We start from the raw sequence: 19864 nt of genomic DNA on the forward strand, positions 1-19864 counted from the left end.
CCATCTTGGTGAGTAAACAACATGACCTAAAGATGAAGTTCTCACCACAGCCACTGAGTAACATATCACTCTGGGTTCATGGGGATAGAGTTTCTAACAACTAAATCTGTGGCCTGAGGTATGTGTAGAGGTTTATTCCAAAGGTCGACTGAGCCTGAAAGGCAGAAACAAGGAAACACATAGAAACAACACAAACATGTGTGCTGGCCAATCAAACTGGTGGCACCTGGAGCATGCTCAGTATACCTTAACCAATGCCAAGTTCAACATTAGTATCTGCTAAATTGTGCTCCCCAAGACTGCCCCTGGTAAGTACAAGTTGGACTCCAACAAGGCCTTATGTTGCCTCACAGACCAACATTAACTAACCCACCTACTTACTTACATGACGTTGGTTGTTTGGCACTGGCACAAACAATTTTCACTGCTCTCATGGGCCATAGGGTTTTATTTTGGTATGTGTTCTGAATAATAGATTTTGTTCTGTGACTGAACAACTGGAATGTAAAATCTTGGGTTGTGTGACCTCATGCTGAGCCTCCTGCCTCTGCAAAGAAAGCTCTCTGATCTGGTTATTTAAGCTGCGCTCCGAAACTTCACGGGAACTCAGAGACTCCTCGAAACGAGACCATAGGTCCTGAAACTCTGTCTGCAACCCCAAAACTGTGACCTACAGAGAGAGGAGGAGAGACAAAAAAAATTATAGAATTATGTGATGCATGAAATCAGGGCTGTCAGTTGATAGATAATTTATTTTTTTTCTGGCCATAACATGAAAATAATTATAATAACTAATTATAAGACAGAATTCTGACATACTGAAAATGACATACTATCAAACTGCATAACACAAACAGTGGATGAGAACACAAAATTTCAAATCAGCAATAATTCAATACTATCAATAATGCACTTTATGAGCTTATTCTTACATAGAACTTTGTTAATTTTAAATTTTACCACACATAAATGTCACTGAACAATAAATATATTGTTTATTCTCTCAATTTACTAAGAAACACATGCTTTGGTATGGGCTAGTGTATATACAGTATGTTTTCTTTGGCTCCAAACAGATTTTAGATTCTAAAGTCAACTTCAATAAATGTGTGAATGAACGCTATTACATATTTAATGTCATGCATTAATGGGTAACTTTGCAGCCCTAATGTAATAAGGACAAAATATGATCCAAAGACATATTTGGATTCATTATACCTTGTCCTGCTCCTGTTTGCTCAGGAAGTCTCTAGGCATTCGATCCTTTTCAAGGGAAGCTGTCTCTATGTCACACTCGAGGGTGATTATGCACTCAGTCAGAGTAGCCTTCTCTGCCTCTTCAGATAGAACGTGCCAGTCAAGCACAGTTAAATTCAGATTTAATGCGTTAGAACCATCTTACAGTGATGCCATCTGTTCCATGTTCTGACTGCAGATGGTTTAAGGCTATATAGGCAAGAGACGCAAGTGAGACATGTTCCTGGGACAACATCTTTGTTGTCCCTGGAACAACATTGTGATTAACCAATCAGATTTGAAGAACCAGTTTATAGATTTTGTGAAGTTTATGCTTAAAATCACTGTTTGGTGCTTGTGCATCAGTGTCATTAATCTATAATTTCCTCTGATTTTAGGGATTACTCATGGTTAAGGTTAGGTTTAGGTGTAGGGATATGGTCAAGAATACATTTTTGAAGTAAAATGTTGTTCCAGGGTCAACAAAATATGTTGACCCTGGAACACATCTAACTCAGAAAAATCAGGACGTGCGGCAAGAGACACACCTTTTGATCAGCATGAAAGGAAGTTGTCAAAAGGTTTGGACTGTGTTCCTCTGAGGCACAAATACACACACACACCTGCTGTTTATGGCTCTCGGCCTGCAGCAGGGACTCTGTACAGTGCTGCTGCAGCTTGGCCAGTTCTTCCTGCAGCTGCTGCTGAACTCTGCGACTCTGCATTCGCTGCTCCCCACACTCAGCCCGCAGCTGCGACTCTGCCTGCTCTCTCTGTGCACACAACTCTGCATACATGTGCTCCTGAGACACACAAGACAGGTGCATGCTTTAAAAGCATCCAAAAACTCTCTTGAACCATAGGAGAGTTTTACAGTTTAGGGTTATTGCATCTTCTGCCACAATTTCTCTGATAGTCCTAAATATATGTCAGTTTACATGTCTGAAATAAACACACAGTGAATACTAAGCTGTTTGCTGAGCTATGTTGCATGCTGGGTAGAGCAGTTCACTCTATACCCCTGTTCCAAATGCTTTCCTAAACCCTTGTGGTCCTTTTCTGAATGCTCACTTTTTAGTTGATTTATTGTCAGCCACTTCCAGAAACAGACTGTTATGCTGCTTGACATTGCAAACTGTTATTTATCTTATAAATCATTATATTCAAAACATTGGTTGCAAGTGCAAATAGTATTACTGCTTACTGCACTGTGATATACTTCAGGTTATTTACCTGTATACCAGGTAACAAATTAGAAGTCTTGCACAATCACAGAAAATAACAATTTCTGAGTTGAAAAAAGGTGGATAATACCATATACTGTTGACGGTTTGGTAATTATCTTTGAAACTTACATCATTTAAGGTTTTTTATTTGCTCAGCAAAAGGGCACATGGCAAATGCAATAGATTTTGAAATCTAAAATGTCAAATAGGTATTGTGAATTTATGGATGTGCATGTGACTGCAAGCACTAATGGTGTAACAATTTGCATTTTCTTGATGCCTTAAGACCCTGTCGATTAATATGTATCAATCTTTAAATATGACTTAAATGATGACTCATTTGTACAGGGAAAAATAAAACTTTGAACTAAATAAAAATAAATTATAAATTACTGTTATACCAAAGATTTACACTCCTTACAATTACACATCAATTGTGTCTTTAAGGACAATGCCTTTATCTCAATTTATCAGGGATACTTTGTGCTTTCGCTCAGTATGCAGTTGCTTCTGGTGGCTTTGCTGTGTTGTAATGAGGGTTTGTTGGATATATCACAACCCGAGCAAGATTTAACTCTAAAGCCTGTTTCTCCTGCAAAGCCCGGGACATTTGCTGCTCTAGTTCACTGTGAACACTAGACCGATCACCTGTGCAAAGGAAAGAGCAAGTATATACACAGAGGAGAAACATCCTTTGTAATGAAAAAAAAAAATACATTTGGGACACACTGAGTTCCAACATGCTGGAAACATAAAATTATAATGCTCTTTGGAATCATCATTAAACAATATATAGTGACAGCAACAGCACATAAATAGTACAGTGTGGATGCTATCTTGAGGGGACTTTGTGAAGCTCTAGAGAGAACCTCGAATAACCCCTCAGCTGGTCCGCAGTTCTGGGCTAAAATATGGGCCCCTTGTGGACTATTGCTGGGGCCCAATGGCCAATGGGCTCAACCTAATCAACGAGGGAGGAATAGAGGCCCTCTGAAGAGACACTCACGTGTCAAAGTCTTGTTAACCTCCTGTAGACTAGCATTCTCTCCCACTAGCCTAGCCCGGTATGCCTCTAGCATTGAGGTCAGTTCCTGCCTGTTCAACAGTCCTGACTCTAGAGACACTCTCTAAGCAGTGAGCAAAATAAAAAAGAGAGATGGTGAGAGAATATAAAGAAAAATAGGCACTGTTTTGTGAAGCTAATGAGCATCTTTAAATGGTTGTTTCTTTAGCCAACATCATTCAAGACAGATGAGATGTTCTGGAGATGATTTACACAGCAAAACACAAGCTTAACCTCATGGCGATTCTCCCACAGAAAAGACTTAGTAAAAACTAGGAAGACTTACGTGTTTGAAAAGGCCCAATTGATAATTACTCAAAAAAACTCACTGAAAACACAGGTGTTTTACTTTGCCTGCCAACCTTGAACTCCAACATAAATACAAACACTTAGCCCATATAAACACATTAATACACCAAATCCTACTTGCACTAAAACACTAAAACCACAGAGAGGCCAAGTCTTGGGCTAGGGCCTTGGATATGCATTGCTCTGATGTAAGCTGCACTATGGGATTGGCTTTGTCTCTTACTAGTTCATCTCTCTCTTTGGAAGTCTTCTTTAGCAAAGCAGCACTTAGCTCCATTTCTCTACAACACATGTTCAGGTGTTCCTGCAGGGCTTGCTTCTGCTTACTGACCTACACAAACACACACACACATGTACATTTTGGAAATCCAGTGTTTGCTGATAGTAGATCAACGTCAGGATTATGAATCGAGTACTCAGAGGATATCTAATAATTTGGTGGTCTGTCAAACACGTGAGATCCTGGATTATGCCAGTAACTGACCACTTAGGAATAGCAGGCTGTCCAAATATTTTCCTGCTATGTTAAAACTTTCCCCACTGAGCCTGCACTAAACAGCTTGCTAGCAAACCAAAGGAAATTTTATTTAACTTTTCTGCCAAGCAGGTCAACCGAAAAAGCAGCAAGTAAAATGGACAAGGAAATGTTGCAAATAATCTACTGGACTAATAATTTACAATATTTCTTCAAGACTGAGTAAAAATGGAGATTACATTAAGATATTGTGATTTGTGACAACTCTAAAAAACATTAGTTTTAATATAGTGACACCTCAATAAAACATGACCTTAGGTATGGACAAAAGAGCAGATGAATTCCACACTGTCTGTTGCAAAGCAGCGAGCAGACAGATCAAGCTTTTGTTCTCTAGATCCCCAATTCCGTTGCCACTCATAAAATGCACGCTTGGGCCAAGATTCATATATGAAACTCTTGGAGGAAGGTGTTGAGTTCCACGGCAGATGGGTCCAATATCTTCTCTTGGCTTTTTAATGTGACAACAAGACCCATCATAGCGCAGCTGAGAGCTGTGAATCATGCTGGGTAATGGGGCAAAGACCCCCCCCCCCCCCCCCCGAACTTATCTTTAACCAGTCTCTAACTCAGGGCTGAAAATTCTTCCTAATGCAGGTGTGCATGGTAGATATCAACCACTACAAATAAGCAGAGCTACATACCTCACCCAAGGTGAAAGTAAACTGAGTTTCCAGTAATTCAACGACTGAGCTGGATTTTTGAAAGGGAAAAACTCTGTATTTACTTAATGGATAAATAATGCAAAACTGAGTAAACAGTTTTATGACTGGATGCAATTCACTGTAGCAACATGCAGGTGAGAACAGTTTAATACAGACTTAGATCAGGTTCTGTTAAGATGAATGAACGAGTGATTATGTGAATGAAAGACTGAATTGATGAGTGAGTAACTACAGTGTGTGAATAAATGATTGGCTGAGTGAGGAAGGGAGTAAATGAATGTGTGAGCTATGGAGTGACAGATTGAAAAAATTGAATGAAATAATAGTGAGTGACATTGTTGGAAGAAAGAATGTATGAGTGTATAAAATATGGACAAAGATGTAGCGAGTGAATTAACAAGTGAGCAGGTGAGTGAACATGATGGAACGAATGAGTGGGTGAGTAAATGAATGATTGAATAAGCGGGAGAGCGTGTGAATGTGTAGAGCAGTACTCTAGAGAGAGCTTGTGCAAGGCTGCTCTTTTTGTCCTCCAGAACCTATTTCTGCAAAGTCAGCTGACTCAGAGCTTCCTTTAGTGTGACCAGCTCTTTACTCATATCTGAGTGTCTTATCTCCAACTGCTCCAGAGTGTGTCGTCTATAGAAAAACATAAATGCTCACTAACTCTTAAGAATGATCTGTAGGAATGGACAAATCAGCACAAAAAAAAAAAACAAATGGAAACCTAACCATACTATGGTATACAGCAACCAAATTAGCTCACAGGGAATGTACCCATAAACAAACTTAATTGTAAAGTAAACAATTTTAAGGTTAAGTTAAAGGCACGTACTCATGTTCACAAATCATCAGGTCTGAAAAAAAAAAAACTTTAGGTTAAAGAGCACATTCAAAAGCGTTTGTATCCATATACTGTACAGTACATAGTAACACATGATCAGGGTTGTCACCTTAATTGACCTAACCAGTAAACCAATTCATTATGGATATTCATGTTCAATGCATTTTGTAAACAATACTATTCTGGTTTGATTCAAGGCTACTTTAAGGACAACATGTGCTAGTGATACTGACTGTAAACAATAGGACAGGGAAATAAACAGGGGCCAAGAAGGAAGTCAATGGGTTTTAGGTTTCGCAATGCCGTACCCCCTCTCGGATTCAGAGCATTCTCGGGACAGCTGCCTCTCCAGGTCCTCCCTCTGCTCCCTGAGGAGGTCTCTCTGCCTTGGAACATCCAGAGAGGAGCTTCTCAAAGCTTCCTGCTCTGCTTGTGTGCATTCCAGCTGCTGCTGCAGGGCAGAGAGCTGCCTCTCAAGATCTCTTTTTCCAGTAGGAAGGGAGAAAGCGGCAGTTGTGGTGGGGTACTGTATATGACTGTTCAGGTCATAGTCCTTAAACTAGAGGATTTGCATGTTTGATCTGCAGCTAATGTACTGATAAATTAGGACTACAATTACCACAAAGATGTGAGTTTGTGTGTTTGAAACACAATCATGAGCCTTTGTAGCATTACACTTAAACTTGAAATTTAAGTTGTAGAAAAAACTGGAAAGCAAAGAGATTTATAAATTAGCCTGTTGGGATGACTTGCTAAATTATGTAAAGGCTAAACAGTTCTATAGAAAAATACTGGCATAAAAGTAGAGGGTACGAATGTTCAGTTTGAAATTCATTTGTGCAGGTTACACTGTCATTGAACAATGGCATCCTTTATCCAAGTACTCAGGTTCATAAAGTAGCAAACAGCTCCTTTGCGTAGATAGATATTTTCGTTTAGTTAAATGTACTGGAATTACATAAGCTTTTTTGATAGCAGAGTAATCTATTTGGAATATATAGTGAGGTGTGTAATTTCTTTGTCCACTAGGAGTGATGACACCTGTGCCTTATAAGGAGGGTATACATGAGGTTTGTTGCAAACCTGAATTTGTGCCTGCTGCTGTAGGAGCGCTCTCTGAACAGCTATCAGAATGCTGTCTCGTTGAGAAAAGGAAATAAATCCTGCAGAAACAGATGGGTCTTTTGATGTGTCTGAGGAACTGTCACCACTGACCACCTAAAAGAGAAAAGAAAAGATGAGTTGACAATTACTCTTCTCATGTTTAGTACATCTGGCCCAAAAAATGCATGTTTAGTAAACCTGATTAATGTTGCTCAGTAACTGTTGCAGACTGCTGATCTCGCAGTGTAAGGCATCCCTCTCAGTTAGGTTTTTGGACCGATTTATTTCCTGTGCAGGAAAGCATTCAAGTCAAATTGCAGCTTCTTGAACTACCATGACACACACCAGACAAGACAACTAAATTCATATAAGGCATTAAGAAAATGACAGTGTTTATCAAGACTCCTTTTGCCAATGAATGATTTTGCCCAACTTAATTTGGGCTGCTGAGTCTTTAGCCATCTTTAAGAAACAGCTAAAAACACATATCTTCTATCTACACTTGACCCCAACACTAACACACTATATCCTATTTTTATTGTACCTACTTTAAAAATTATTTTAAAGTATTTTCTTTTTTTATTACAAAAAAAGACCCTCCAACACATGCATTGTCAATTCTATCTACTTGTTTTCTTTTTTTATTATAAAAATGATAACTTGACCCTCTAACACTAACTCTCTATATTCTATTTCTACTCTATCTATTTTTTATTCTTTCTATTAGAAATACTAAATGGGACTTGTCACAGCACGTTCATATTGTTGGTTTGATTGCTTCTATTATACTAATTTTTAAGTCGCTTTGGATAAAAATGTCTGCTAAATGTAAATGTAAATTGAGCGCAGCGTCAGTTCAGTCAGGCCACGGAGGCAAGGCTGTGAACAGCTGATGCGGTCAGCTGTCAAATCGCTCCAATCACCACATCTCTCCTATTAGACACGGGACATATATATATATATATATACGTGCCACTACTGCTCGGTAAGTATGCTCAACAACTCGCAACCCTCCCTCCCTCCCCATTATATGCATGAGCACATTACTGCGCACCTTCTGGCTGTTTGTCTTGTTTGTTTCAGATCACTAAGGCTTCCAAAAATCTTAGCTGGCATGGACCTCTTCGCGGAGAGACACCCATCTTCATAACCAGGCTACAGGATAGACGTACCACTGCCACATCTACATGATTATCACCGTTTGCTTTAAAGACTTTATTAAAAGTCTTAATTATTATGTATTTCTAAATTCATGGTTCCGGGGGGTTAATGTTAAAGCTCTTGTATGTTCAATTATTCTGGGAGCAAGAACCCCCATAAGGAACCATACCGCCAAAGATAAATTGTGTTCAATGAACTCAAGTAAACTTGCCAAAGTGGTTCCTGTCTGAAATGGTTCTATACACATACATGTATGTTAGACTTTGAATATCATAATATCAAAGTGTCTGAAAAGTGGTCCATATGACTTGTTTGCAGTCTTCTGAAGTCATATGATAGATTATGAGGAACAGACTGAAATTAAGTTGTTATTAACTAAAAATCTTGACATCCACAATACAACAATAATAGCTTTGTGCGATAGTGTACACAATAGTGTATGATTTGATATGAATAATTTTAATTTATCAGTTGAACTGGTTCACAAAACTGGCCTGAGTCATTTGTTCACAAATCATCTGATTTTCTTCAGTGGGTAATAATTCAATGAAAGTGAGTACCATCAGTGAATAACAGCCTACATAAAAGCTATACTTCGGCTTCAGAAGACTCAAGAGTTGTATGGATCACTTTATATTATATTTGAAGCTTTTGCATTCTTTTTGAAGGTTCAAAGTTTTAGACATTAAGGTATGTAATTAATCAAATAATTTACATTTCTGGTTGTACTAACCTATGAAAAATACTGTAGCACACCCTTTTTCGATGTCGTAATCTGCAAGATTAAATAAGAACAGATTTTTTTGAGGTATGCTAAGACAGTATTCATTCTTTTGCATGAGCACACATACCATCACAATATGAAAAAAAATCTTCATGTGTGTAACATTAACACGGTTGAGGCAAAATGATCAAACACTCTTATGTGTGCTTATTTGATACCCATTTGTCTATGGCCCTTTCTTCCAGCTGCAATAAAGCTCAGCTAAAATTTCATATATCAAAATGGAAAGTGATCTCTGCTCTCTACATTGTAAAACTGTCACTGATGAAAGGATGTAGAAGAAAGAAGCTGCAAAGACTCCATTCATCAGAAGACCCCAACCCTGCACTGTCAGATCCATGGATCTGCTCTCAAAAGAAAGTGTCATACACAACTGATATATTATACAAGTAAATGAAGAATGTAGAGGATACTGAACAGCAAATAAAGAGACACACTCTTTCTCTCTATTTTTGGCAGGCCACATAGTTGGATAGATTAGGCAATCTGTGCTGACCTTCCCTGTGTGTCAGCACACGGGACAATGTACAATGAGTCATCTAGGAGATGTGAGTTCAGGACATCAATAATTCAATTCAAAGCACTGTAATAGGTGCTGAAATTTATGACACTGTGAAATCCTTTGAATACGATAATTTAACTCCAGCTGCCAATACTGTATGTATTTATTACAGCATGCTGGTCAAGCATGATGACACTTGTATATTACTGGTGAAAAATGAATGGGATATGTACATAAACAGACAGACATGTTGTACCTAGAGTTAAGCTCTACTTTCTCCGCGTCAAAGCGGGCCTGCAGCTGCATAACCTCTTTCAGCTTGTCTCTTAGCTGATTCTTCAGTGTAGATACACCGCTGCAAGTGGGGGTACAAGGCTGGCTCATGCTAGCCTCCAAATTCACACAGGTTGTATGAAGATGACGGCCAGCCACCACACACTCGGCTCGCATGTGTCACAGGCCGGAGCGGACCACCAATTCAACGGGTCTCGCTCCTCCCTCTAACTTCCACCTCGAGGAGGTCCCACAACACCCCAATGAATGGACGGACAACCAAGATTAAAATGTAACAATTTTATTTGTTTAAAAGTTTGGGGAAAGGGGTAAGGAAACTTTAAAACTAATGATGACTCGAACTATTCTTTATCCACAAATACGGATTCCAGTCTCAAGAACACTCCTCTTCAGGCCTTCCTCGACAACACTCCACTTCAGCCCTTAATTTCCCGCCGACTCCACTCCAGGTAAGTTTAAAGCAAGAGCTAGGCAGTTGACGTGCAGGGGTTCTAGCTCTCAGGTAAATACAGAGTTCAATACACAGGTGAGTATTCACAGGGCTAAGCTGTTAGCGTGCAGGGGTTCTAGCTCTCAAGTAAGTACAGTGTTCCATACACAGGTAAGTATTCAAAGGGCTGGGCTGTTAGCGTGCAGGGGTTCTAGCTCTCAAGTAAGTACAGTGTTCAATACACAGGTGGGTATTCACAGGGCTGGGCTTGTTAATGTGAAGAGGTTCTTGCTCTTAGGTAAGTACAGCGTTCAATACAAAGGTAAGTATTCACAGGGCTGGGCTGTTGGCGTGCAGAGGTTCTAGCTCTCAGGGAAGTACAGTGTTCGATACACAGGTGGATATTCACAGGGCTAAGCTGTTAATGTGCAGAGGTTCTAGCTCTCAGGTAAGTACAGCGTTCAATACACAGGTAAGTATTCACAGGGCTAGGCTGTTAATGTGCAGAGGTTCTAGCTCTCAGGTATGTACAGCGTTCAATACACAGGTAAGTATTCACAGGGCTGGGCTGTTAGCGTGCAGGGGTTCTAGCTCTCAGGTAAATACAGTGTTCGACACACAGGTGGGTATTCACAGGGCTGAGCTGTTAGCGTGCAGGGGTTCTAGCTCTCAATGTAAGTACAGTGTTCCATACACAGGTAAGTATTCACAGGGCTGAGCTGTTAGCGTGCAGGGGTTCTAGCTCTCAATGTAAGTACAGTGTTCCATACACAGGTGGGTATTCACAGGGCTGGGCTGTTAGCGTGCAGGGGTTCTAGCTCTCAGGTAAGTACAGTGTTCCATACACAGGTAAGTATTCACAGGGCTGAGCTGTTAGCGTGCAGGGGTTCTAGCTCTCAATGTAAGTACAGTGTTCCATACACAGGTGGGTATTCACAGGGCTGGGCTGTTAGCGTGCAGGGGTTCTAGCTCTCAGGTAAGTACAGTGTTCGATACACAGGTAAGTATTCACAGGGCTGAGCTGTTAGCGTGCAGGGGTTCTAGCTCTCAATGTAAATACAGTGTTCCATACACAGGTGGGTATTCACAAGGCTGGGCTGTTAGCGTGCAGGGGTTCTAGCTCTCAGGTAAGTACAGTGTTCGATACACAGGTAAGTATTCACAGGGCTGAGCTGTTAGCGTGCAGGGGTTCTAGCTCTCAATGTAAGTACAGGGTTCAATACACAGGTGAGTATTCACGGGGCTGGGCTGTTAATGCGCTACTCACCACTGAAGATATTCAGAGGTCTGTATTCCAAGCAGATACGGGTTTAGTCGATGACTGACGGCTGGTGGGCCTTACAGTTGAAACTGCAAACAATACTGGGCTTCCCGCCCAGCTTGACAAGGGGGCACACGGGGGAGGATCGGCTGTTGTCCTTCGCTTCCCTCGTCAAATAAACAGCACAGACGACACGCACAAGGCCGGTGGTTGCCGACAGGGCCAAGGACACAACGTCACATGGATAAAAAAGGATAAGGCTTTGATTTAAAAGCTTACAGGGATTGCTGCGTGGGCAACGACATCCAACCTCCTCCAGAGGCGCCTCCAACACGTCCGAGCTCCAGCTTACTTAAGGTAAAGACTGTGGTTGCCACCAATACACTACTCCTCTCCGTCAGGCCTCTTCCTACGACCAGGGACACAACCACGGACAAACACCACACACCACAAAGGCACTACAATTCTTCTCGTGTGTACACTTCAATATAGCAGCACTCACCACACTCCGTGAAAGAAGATCGGTGGTGTATTCCCGTTTCGGGCTCAGAGTCCTGACAGGGCGGGTCAGATGGACAAAGGCAGGAGGGCAGACCACAGCAGGCAGATATATCGTACACCGGAGTCTCTCCGTCTTTCCCAGCGATCTCCAACGCAAGGCACTACTATCAACACTGAGTAAACACACAAGCACTGAGGATTATCAGATCAACACAAGAGGGGGGGGGGATTTTCCACTGCTACGGAGAGATATGCAGTCGGAATCCTTTCTTAAAGGCGGTTAGTCTCCCTCCACATCCGTCATTCACTCTCCACAATATACAAGAAATGTTCGTCAAGTCTTCACCCACCAGTGCACAGTGTTGTCCTCTCCCAACACGAATTCAATGATCTCCTTCACTCAGGGGCCTTCCAAACGTAGGATCGCTCCTTCAACTCAATCCACAATAAGAGGTAAACACAACATACAAAAGGTCGATCACTTAACTTCCTCCGCACTTCCAATATCCATTTTCCTTGGATTCTCCGTTGCAGCCCGTAAATCGCAACATCCACGCCACACCAGCCACTTCCGTATCCCGTGGAACAACAGCAGAACAAAAAAAAACCTACTCCTGTTCATAAACCAGCCCCTTTTATATCACTGCATCCTTCCCGATCCTCCAATCGGTATCCAACACGTCCTCTTCCCACACCTGACATGTATTTTGGATAATTTCCCCACCTTGGGCCAACCGGAACAGAACTTATGTTTCACTTAAATTGGTCCGGGCGGAAATATTTCCCACACTACAGTTCCGCCCGGATTAGTCACCCAGTGACATCCTCCCCCGCCAAATCGTTCTAGTCCCTAGAACGTGGTTGTTCAACCCAATCCCCATACCTCTCGGGGGGCCGTCCTTGGTTCTCTCGTTGGGACCGTCTAGGTGGTGATCCGGGGTCCAGTCCCCTTGGTTCAGCCTCTGGGAGCCTCGGAACTATGGCCCATGCTTGCAACGGCGGAGCGCACACAGTCGGAGCTGGTAATGCCTCTAGGGGAGGTCTAGGGTAGTTCGGGCATGGCCGAATCAAGTTGCGATGTAATACCCGTTCTGGTCCAGCCTTCCCCTCAGGTCGAAGTACATAGACCGGCTGCCCCAGCCGCTGCTGGTGCTGCACCACATATGGAACAGACTCCCAACGATCACTCAACTTCCCTTTCCCCTGTCGCCGGTTGTCCCGTACCAGCACTCTCTCTCCTGGTAACAACGGGGCTTCTCTGGCCGTCCGATCATATATCTGTTTGTTCTTAATTGCGGCAGCATTTATCCTCCCCGAGACTTGCTCATAGGCAGAGTGAAGGCGCTGGTGGTGGCATCTTACCCACTCGGTCAAACTCAAGGTCTCTTCCAACGTGGCCACCCCCAATACCAAGTCTGTCGGCAACCGCACATGTCTCCCGAACATCAGGTAGGTCGGAGCGTACCCCGTAGTGCTGTGGACGCTGTTGTTATAGGCCTGGACCAGTGCAGGAAGGTTACTCACCCAATCGTTCTGACGTTCCTGGTCCAGCGTACCCAGTAGGCTCAACAGAGTCTGGTTGAAGCGTTCGCAGCACCCATTCCCTTGGGGATGGTAGGGGGTAGTATGGGTCTTAGTACATCCATACACCCGACACAACTCCCTGATCACTCTGGACTCAAAGTTCGGCCCCTGGTCACTGTGCAAGAATTCTGGGCATCCGAAAGGCTGAATCACTGCCCTCCATAAAGCGGTGGCGGTCACGTTGGCTGTCTGATCCAAAGTCGGGATGGCCCAAGCATACTTGGTAAACAGGTCGGTGACCACCAAGATGTTTTGGTAGCGGTCCATGGGCCTGCCCAAGGTTAGATAATCCATGGCCAGGATATGCAACGGGGCCCCGGCCTGTATCGGAACCATCGGGGCCTTCACCTCCTTCCGAGCCTTAAACAGGGTACATCGAGGGCATGCTTGAATGAACAAACTCACAGCGGCCTCCATCCCGGGCCAGTAGAAATGTCGCCGCAGAAGCGACAACGTCCTCTCATTCCCCTGATGCCCCAATTGTGTATGGTAGGCCTCTAACAAAGCCTGCACCTGGCCCCCTGGCACCAACACCTGGCGGACCTCCTCTCCCGACTTCGGGTCTTTAATCGTCCTGCACATCACCCCATCTCTCAAGCCAAGGCGTGCCCACTGCCCCAACAACTTCCTCACCTTGTGAGTCTGGGCTCGCCATTCCACCTTCGTTGGCCCCCTCCTCCGTCTTAACCAATGACCTAGCATTCTCAAATCCTGGTCCTCCTCTTGACGCTCCCTGCATCGTTGCGGGTCCCAGCCCCAACTCACTGGCACAGCCTCCTGCGGAGCCCCCGGTACCTCTACAACCCCCACTGTCAGCCCTTCCTCCGGGCCTATCGGTAACTCTCGTTCACTCTCCATCTGATGTGCCTCCGGGAGTCTGGACAAGACGTCGGCATTTGTGTGCTCTCGGCCTGGCCGATATTGGATCTGGTAGTCGAAGTTGGCCAGCTGGGCCACCCATCTTTGCTCCACTGCCCCCAGCTTTGCCGTCTGTAAGTGGACCAAGGGGTTGTTATCTGTTATCACCTGTACTTTAGCACCCCATAAGTAATCTTTGAATTTTTCACTCAGGGCCCACTTCAAAGCCAGCAACTCCAGCTTAAATGAACTGTAATTCGAATCATTCCTCTCTGCCGGTTGGAGGCTTCGGCTAGCATAGGCGATCACTCGCTCTACCCCTTGCTGCTGCTGAGCTAACACCGCCCCAAGCCCGAGGTTACTGGCGTCTGTGTACAAGATGAAAGGTTGTGAATAATCCGCATAGCCCAAGATTGGAGCCTGGAGCAGCTCTTGCTTCAGCCTTTGAAACGCCGATTCACACACCGGGCTCCAAGCAATGGAGGGAGACCCACGGCCGCGAGGACGCCCAGTCCCTGCCAACAGCTGATTCAAGGGTTTGGCAATTTTTGAAAAATCCTTGATGAATCGCCGATAGTATCCGACGAAGCCCAAAAAGGACCGAACTTGCCTCACGGTTTTCGGTGCCTCCCAGCCCTGCACAGCCGCCACCTTCTCGGGATCCACCGAGACCCCCGAGGCACTCACACAATGGCCCAGAAACTTCACCTCCTTCCTCAACAGGTGGCACTTCTCTGGCTGCAGCTTCAACCCATACTGCTCCATGGCCCGAAACACATCCTCCAGATGTCGCAGATGGGACTCAAAATCTGGGGAATAGACGATGACATCATCTAGATATACCAGCGTAGAGTCCACCAACTGGCCACCCAGACACCGCTGCATCAGCCGTTGGAACGTGGCCGGTGCATTACATAGGCCAAAGGGCATACGGTCCCACTCAAAAAGCCCAAAGGGAGTGGTGAAAGCAGTCTTCTCTCGGTCGACCCCCTCGACCTGGACTTGCCAATACCCACTCGCAAGATCCAAAGTGGAGTACCATACAGACCGTGTCAGGCTGGCAAGAGAGTCCTCTATCCGCGGCAGTGGAAAAGCATCTTTCTTTGTGACTTGATTTAATTTCCGATAGTCTACACAAAATCTCCAAGCTCCCGTCTTCTTCTGGACGAGGACAATCGGGGCCGCCCATGGGCTACTGCTCTCCCGGACAATCCCCTTGTCCAACATTCCCTGCAGCAGAGTACGAACCTCCGAATACAGAGTGGGTGGTACTGGACGGTATCTCTCACGACTAGGCAGGGCATCGCCAGTGGGGATCTGATGTTTCACTACACCGGTACAGCCATAGTCCTCATCATGTCTGGAGAACACATGTTGCCACTTGGTAAGGAGATCCTGCAATTGTTTACTCTGGCTTTCCTCTAGCCCTTCTCCCTGCAGGGACTCTCTGGTCAGGTGAACAGGCACCTCATTTCCGAGCTGTTCCAAGGATAAGTCCACCTGAGCCAAGGTCACTTCTACGACCGTAGGACACACCTGCCGGAAGCTGACTTCCCGGCCCTCTCGCACCTGGTGGGCATCCACCATGGTCACCAGGACCAACCGCTGGTGACGATGTAGATTGACAGGGTAAGGGTTCTCGTTCCGTATCTTCACCGGGACTCGGCCTCGGCGAACCACTGCCAATCCATGGGCCACTGCTACACTCTGGCAGTCCATATGGGGCTCGACCAGTACCCAGCCTGACGACCCGCACTCGTACGATGGTACTCTTGCCCAGACAATGGCCTCACTCCTTGCCGGTATAGATACTGCGTATCGGCAGGCAACCCGCCCGATACCTTCTTGACTCCCCCGTGCCTTGGCCATGTGTACCCGACGACAATCGGCCTCTATCTTTTCCCATTCTTGTCTTTCCGCCGGTGGTAGGGTCTTCTTAGGCCTAGCCTGAAACAACTCCTCCCAGCAGTCTGCAATTACGTTCATCCCCAACAGGGCTTTTTGGATTCCTAGGCAATGATCTCGGACAATAACGACCCCCTTCTGGGGCACAGTGATTCCATTAATCTCCAAATCTGTAACTAGATATCCGACATAGGGGATCTCCAGTCCATTAGCCCCTCGTAAGGTCAGCCAGGGTGCTTCTGTTCCCTGTACCTGGCTACCCTGAAACAGCTCCTTGGACAGGCTCTCTGAGACTAAGGTGACTTGAGACCCAGTGTCTACCAGACATCGTATCTTCACCCCACGGATCCGTACCTCTACCACTGGGCTATGCCCGATCAGCTGATTCCTGGAGGCGCTCATCCAATTTGGGTCACTCACAGAGGTCCCAGCCACTTGACCCACAGTGGCCGGCCGACCTAAAAATCCCCTTCGGAACCCCGTCGAGAGCCGCATTGGCGACTATAATGCCCTGGCTCACCACACCGATTACAAATGGGGCGTCCCTGTTCGTCCCACTGAAAACGGGCCCGGGCTTCCCGTACTGGACGTCTCTCCAGACCTCGTCTTCCCTCGGAATGCGACCGCTCCCGTGACATTGGTGGTAAGCGTTGGGGGCCTCGTCGCATCTCTTCTAGGAGGGTTTTAGATAACTCTGCCATCTGCTCTCGGACATCCTTCAAGAGCTCAGAACGTAAGGCCTGTTTCCAATCCCCTGTTCCAGAGGCAGCTGCCACTTCTCCACTCACTGCCGCACACACTGGGGAATCCACCACTCCCACCTGATCCGCTTCTAGGGCCAGAGCCTCGGCTCTCAGGTCTTCAAACGTCATAGCTGGGTCTCTACGAAATTGAACACGTAGACTCTGACGAACTGGGCCCTCTCGCAGCCCCAACAGGAACTGGTCTCGTAAGAGAGTCTCCCCCTCTCCCAAGCCATGGTCCCGCTTACCTCGCAGCCTGATGAACTGCTCCCGCAACCTTAGTGTGAAGGCCCTTAAGGATTGTTGCTGCCCTTGCTTGCAATTGAAAAACTGGGCCCGAAGGACCGCTACTGGGGTTGCATCCCCATATATTCCTGTGAGGAAGTCCAACACATCTTGTGCAGTAGCTCGGACTGTCTCTGGGGCAGCCTGGACTTCCCGTTGGGCCTCCCCCTCTAGGGAATTTATCACAAACTGCAGTTTCTGGGGGGCGCTCAATCCTTGAATCCCAGCCAGATATTCGACCTGGGCTTTCCATTCCGACAGCCGTATCTCAGATCCCGGCCCTCCATACTTCGGTGCCCAGGGGGCTCCCAAGAAAATGGGCATGACTCGGGGTGGGGCCTCAGGCACTGCCTCGTCCGCCATTGGGGAGCCGCGGTCGCTCAACTCGAGGTGGAACCCTGCCGACTACGCCAAAATCTGTCACAGGCCGGAGCGGACCACCAATTCAACGGGTCTCGCTCCTCCCTCTAACTTCCACCTCGAGGAGGTCCCACAACACCCCAATGAATGGACGGACAACCAAGATTAAAATGTAACAATTTTATTTGTTTAAAAGTTTGGGGAAAGGGGTAAGGAAACTTTAAAACTAATGATGACTCGAACTATTCTTTATCCACAAATACGGATTCCAGTCTCAAGAACACTCCTCTTCAGGCCTTCCTCGACAACACTCCACTTCAGCCCTTAATTTCCCGCCGACTCCACTCCAGGTAAGTTTAAAGCAAGAGCTAGGCAGTTGACGTGCAGGGGTTCTAGCTCTCAGGTAAATACAGAGTTCAATACACAGGTGAGTATTCACAGGGCTAAGCTGTTAGCGTGCAGGGGTTCTAGCTCTCAAGTAAGTACAGTGTTCCATACACAGGTAAGTATTCAAAGGGCTGGGCTGTTAGCGTGCAGGGGTTCTAGCTCTCAAGTAAGTACAGTGTTCAATACACAGGTGGGTATTCACAGGGCTGGGCTTGTTAATGTGAAGAGGTTCTTGCTCTTAGGTAAGTACAGCGTTCAATACAAAGGTAAGTATTCACAGGGCTGGGCTGTTGGCGTGCAGAGGTTCTAGCTCTCAGGGAAGTACAGTGTTCGATACACAGGTGGATATTCACAGGGCTAAGCTGTTAATGTGCAGAGGTTCTAGCTCTCAGGTAAGTACAGCGTTCAATACACAGGTAAGTATTCACAGGGCTAGGCTGTTAATGTGCAGAGGTTCTAGCTCTCAGGTATGTACAGCGTTCAATACACAGGTAAGTATTCACAGGGCTGGGCTGTTAGCGTGCAGGGGTTCTAGCTCTCAGGTAAATACAGTGTTCGACACACAGGTGGGTATTCACAGGGCTGAGCTGTTAGCGTGCAGGGGTTCTAGCTCTCAATGCAAGTACAGTGTTCCATACACAGGTAAGTATTCACAGGGCTGAGCTGTTAGCGTGCAGGGGTTCTAGCTCTCAATGTAAGTACAGTGTTCCATACACAGGTGGGTATTCACAGGGCTGGGCTGTTAGCGTGCAGGGGTTCTAGCTCTCAGGTAAGTACAGTGTTCCATACACAGGTAAGTATTCACAGGGCTGAGCTGTTAGCGTGCAGGGGTTCTAGCTCTCAATGTAAGTACAGTGTTCCATACACAGGTGGGTATTCACAGGGCTGGGCTGTTAGCGTGCAGGGGTTCTAGCTCTCAGGTAAGTACAGTGTTCGATACACAGGTAAGTATTCACAGGGCTGAGCTGTTAGCGTGCAGGGGTTCTAGCTCTCAATGTAAATACAGTGTTCCATACACAGGTGGGTATTCACAAGGCTGGGCTGTTAGCGTGCAGGGGTTCTAGCTCTCAGGTAAGTACAGTGTTCGATACACAGGTAAGTATTCACAGGGCTGAGCTGTTAGCGTGCAGGGGTTCTAGCTCTCAATGTAAGTACAGGGTTCAATACACAGGTGAGTATTCACGGGGCTGGGCTGTTAATGCGCTACTCACCACTGAAGATATTCAGAGGTCTGTATTCCAAGCAGATACGGGTTTAGTCGATGACTGACGGCTGGTGGGCCTTACAGTTGAAACTGCAAACAATACTGGGCTTCCCGCCCAGCTTGACAAGGGGGCACACGGGGGAGGATCGGCTGTTGTCCTTCGCTTCCCTCGTCAAATAAACAGCACAGACGACACGCACAAGGCCGGTGGTTGCCGACAGGGCCAAGGACACAACGTCACATGGATAAAAAAGGATAAGGCTTTGATTTAAAAGCTTACAGGGATTGCTGCGTGGGCAACGACATCCAACCTCCTCCAGAGGCGCCTCCAACACGTCCGAGCTCCAGCTTACTTAAGGTAAAGACTGTGGTTGCCACCAATACACTACTCCTCTCCGTCAGGCCTCTTCCTACGACCAGGGACACAACCACGGACAAACACCACACACCACAAAGGCACTACAATTCTTCTCGTGTGTACACTTCAATATAGCAGCACTCACCACACTCCGTGAAAGAAGATCGGTGGTGTATTCCCGTTTCGGGCTCAGAGTCCTGACAGGGCGGGTCAGATGGACAAAGGCAGGAGGGCAGACCACAGCAGGCAGATATATCGTACACCG

General features: G+C 45.8%; 1 protein-coding gene across 5 annotated transcripts in view; it reads right to left on the reverse strand.

Moving 5' to 3' along the window:
* LOC113050627 (sushi, nidogen and EGF-like domain-containing protein 1) overlaps positions 1 to 2032 on the reverse strand; it is a 40880-nt gene extending 38848 nt beyond the window's left edge. For all 5 annotated transcript variants that reach the window (XR_003276790.1, XM_026213805.1, XM_026213809.1 and 2 more), the window contains exons 1-2: positions 1860 to 2032; positions 46 to 670 (exon numbers count right to left, since the gene is read on the reverse strand). The gene's annotated coding sequence lies outside the window, so the exon portion shown is untranslated. The remainder of the gene's footprint in view (positions 1 to 45; positions 671 to 1859) is intronic.
* Positions 2033 to 19864: the final 17832 nt, after the last annotated feature.

The sequence above is a fragment of the Carassius auratus genome, chromosome 31 (assembly GCF_003368295.1).
Source record: "Carassius auratus strain Wakin chromosome 31, ASM336829v1, whole genome shotgun sequence".
Lineage (NCBI taxonomy): Eukaryota > Metazoa > Chordata > Actinopteri > Cypriniformes > Cyprinidae > Carassius > Carassius auratus.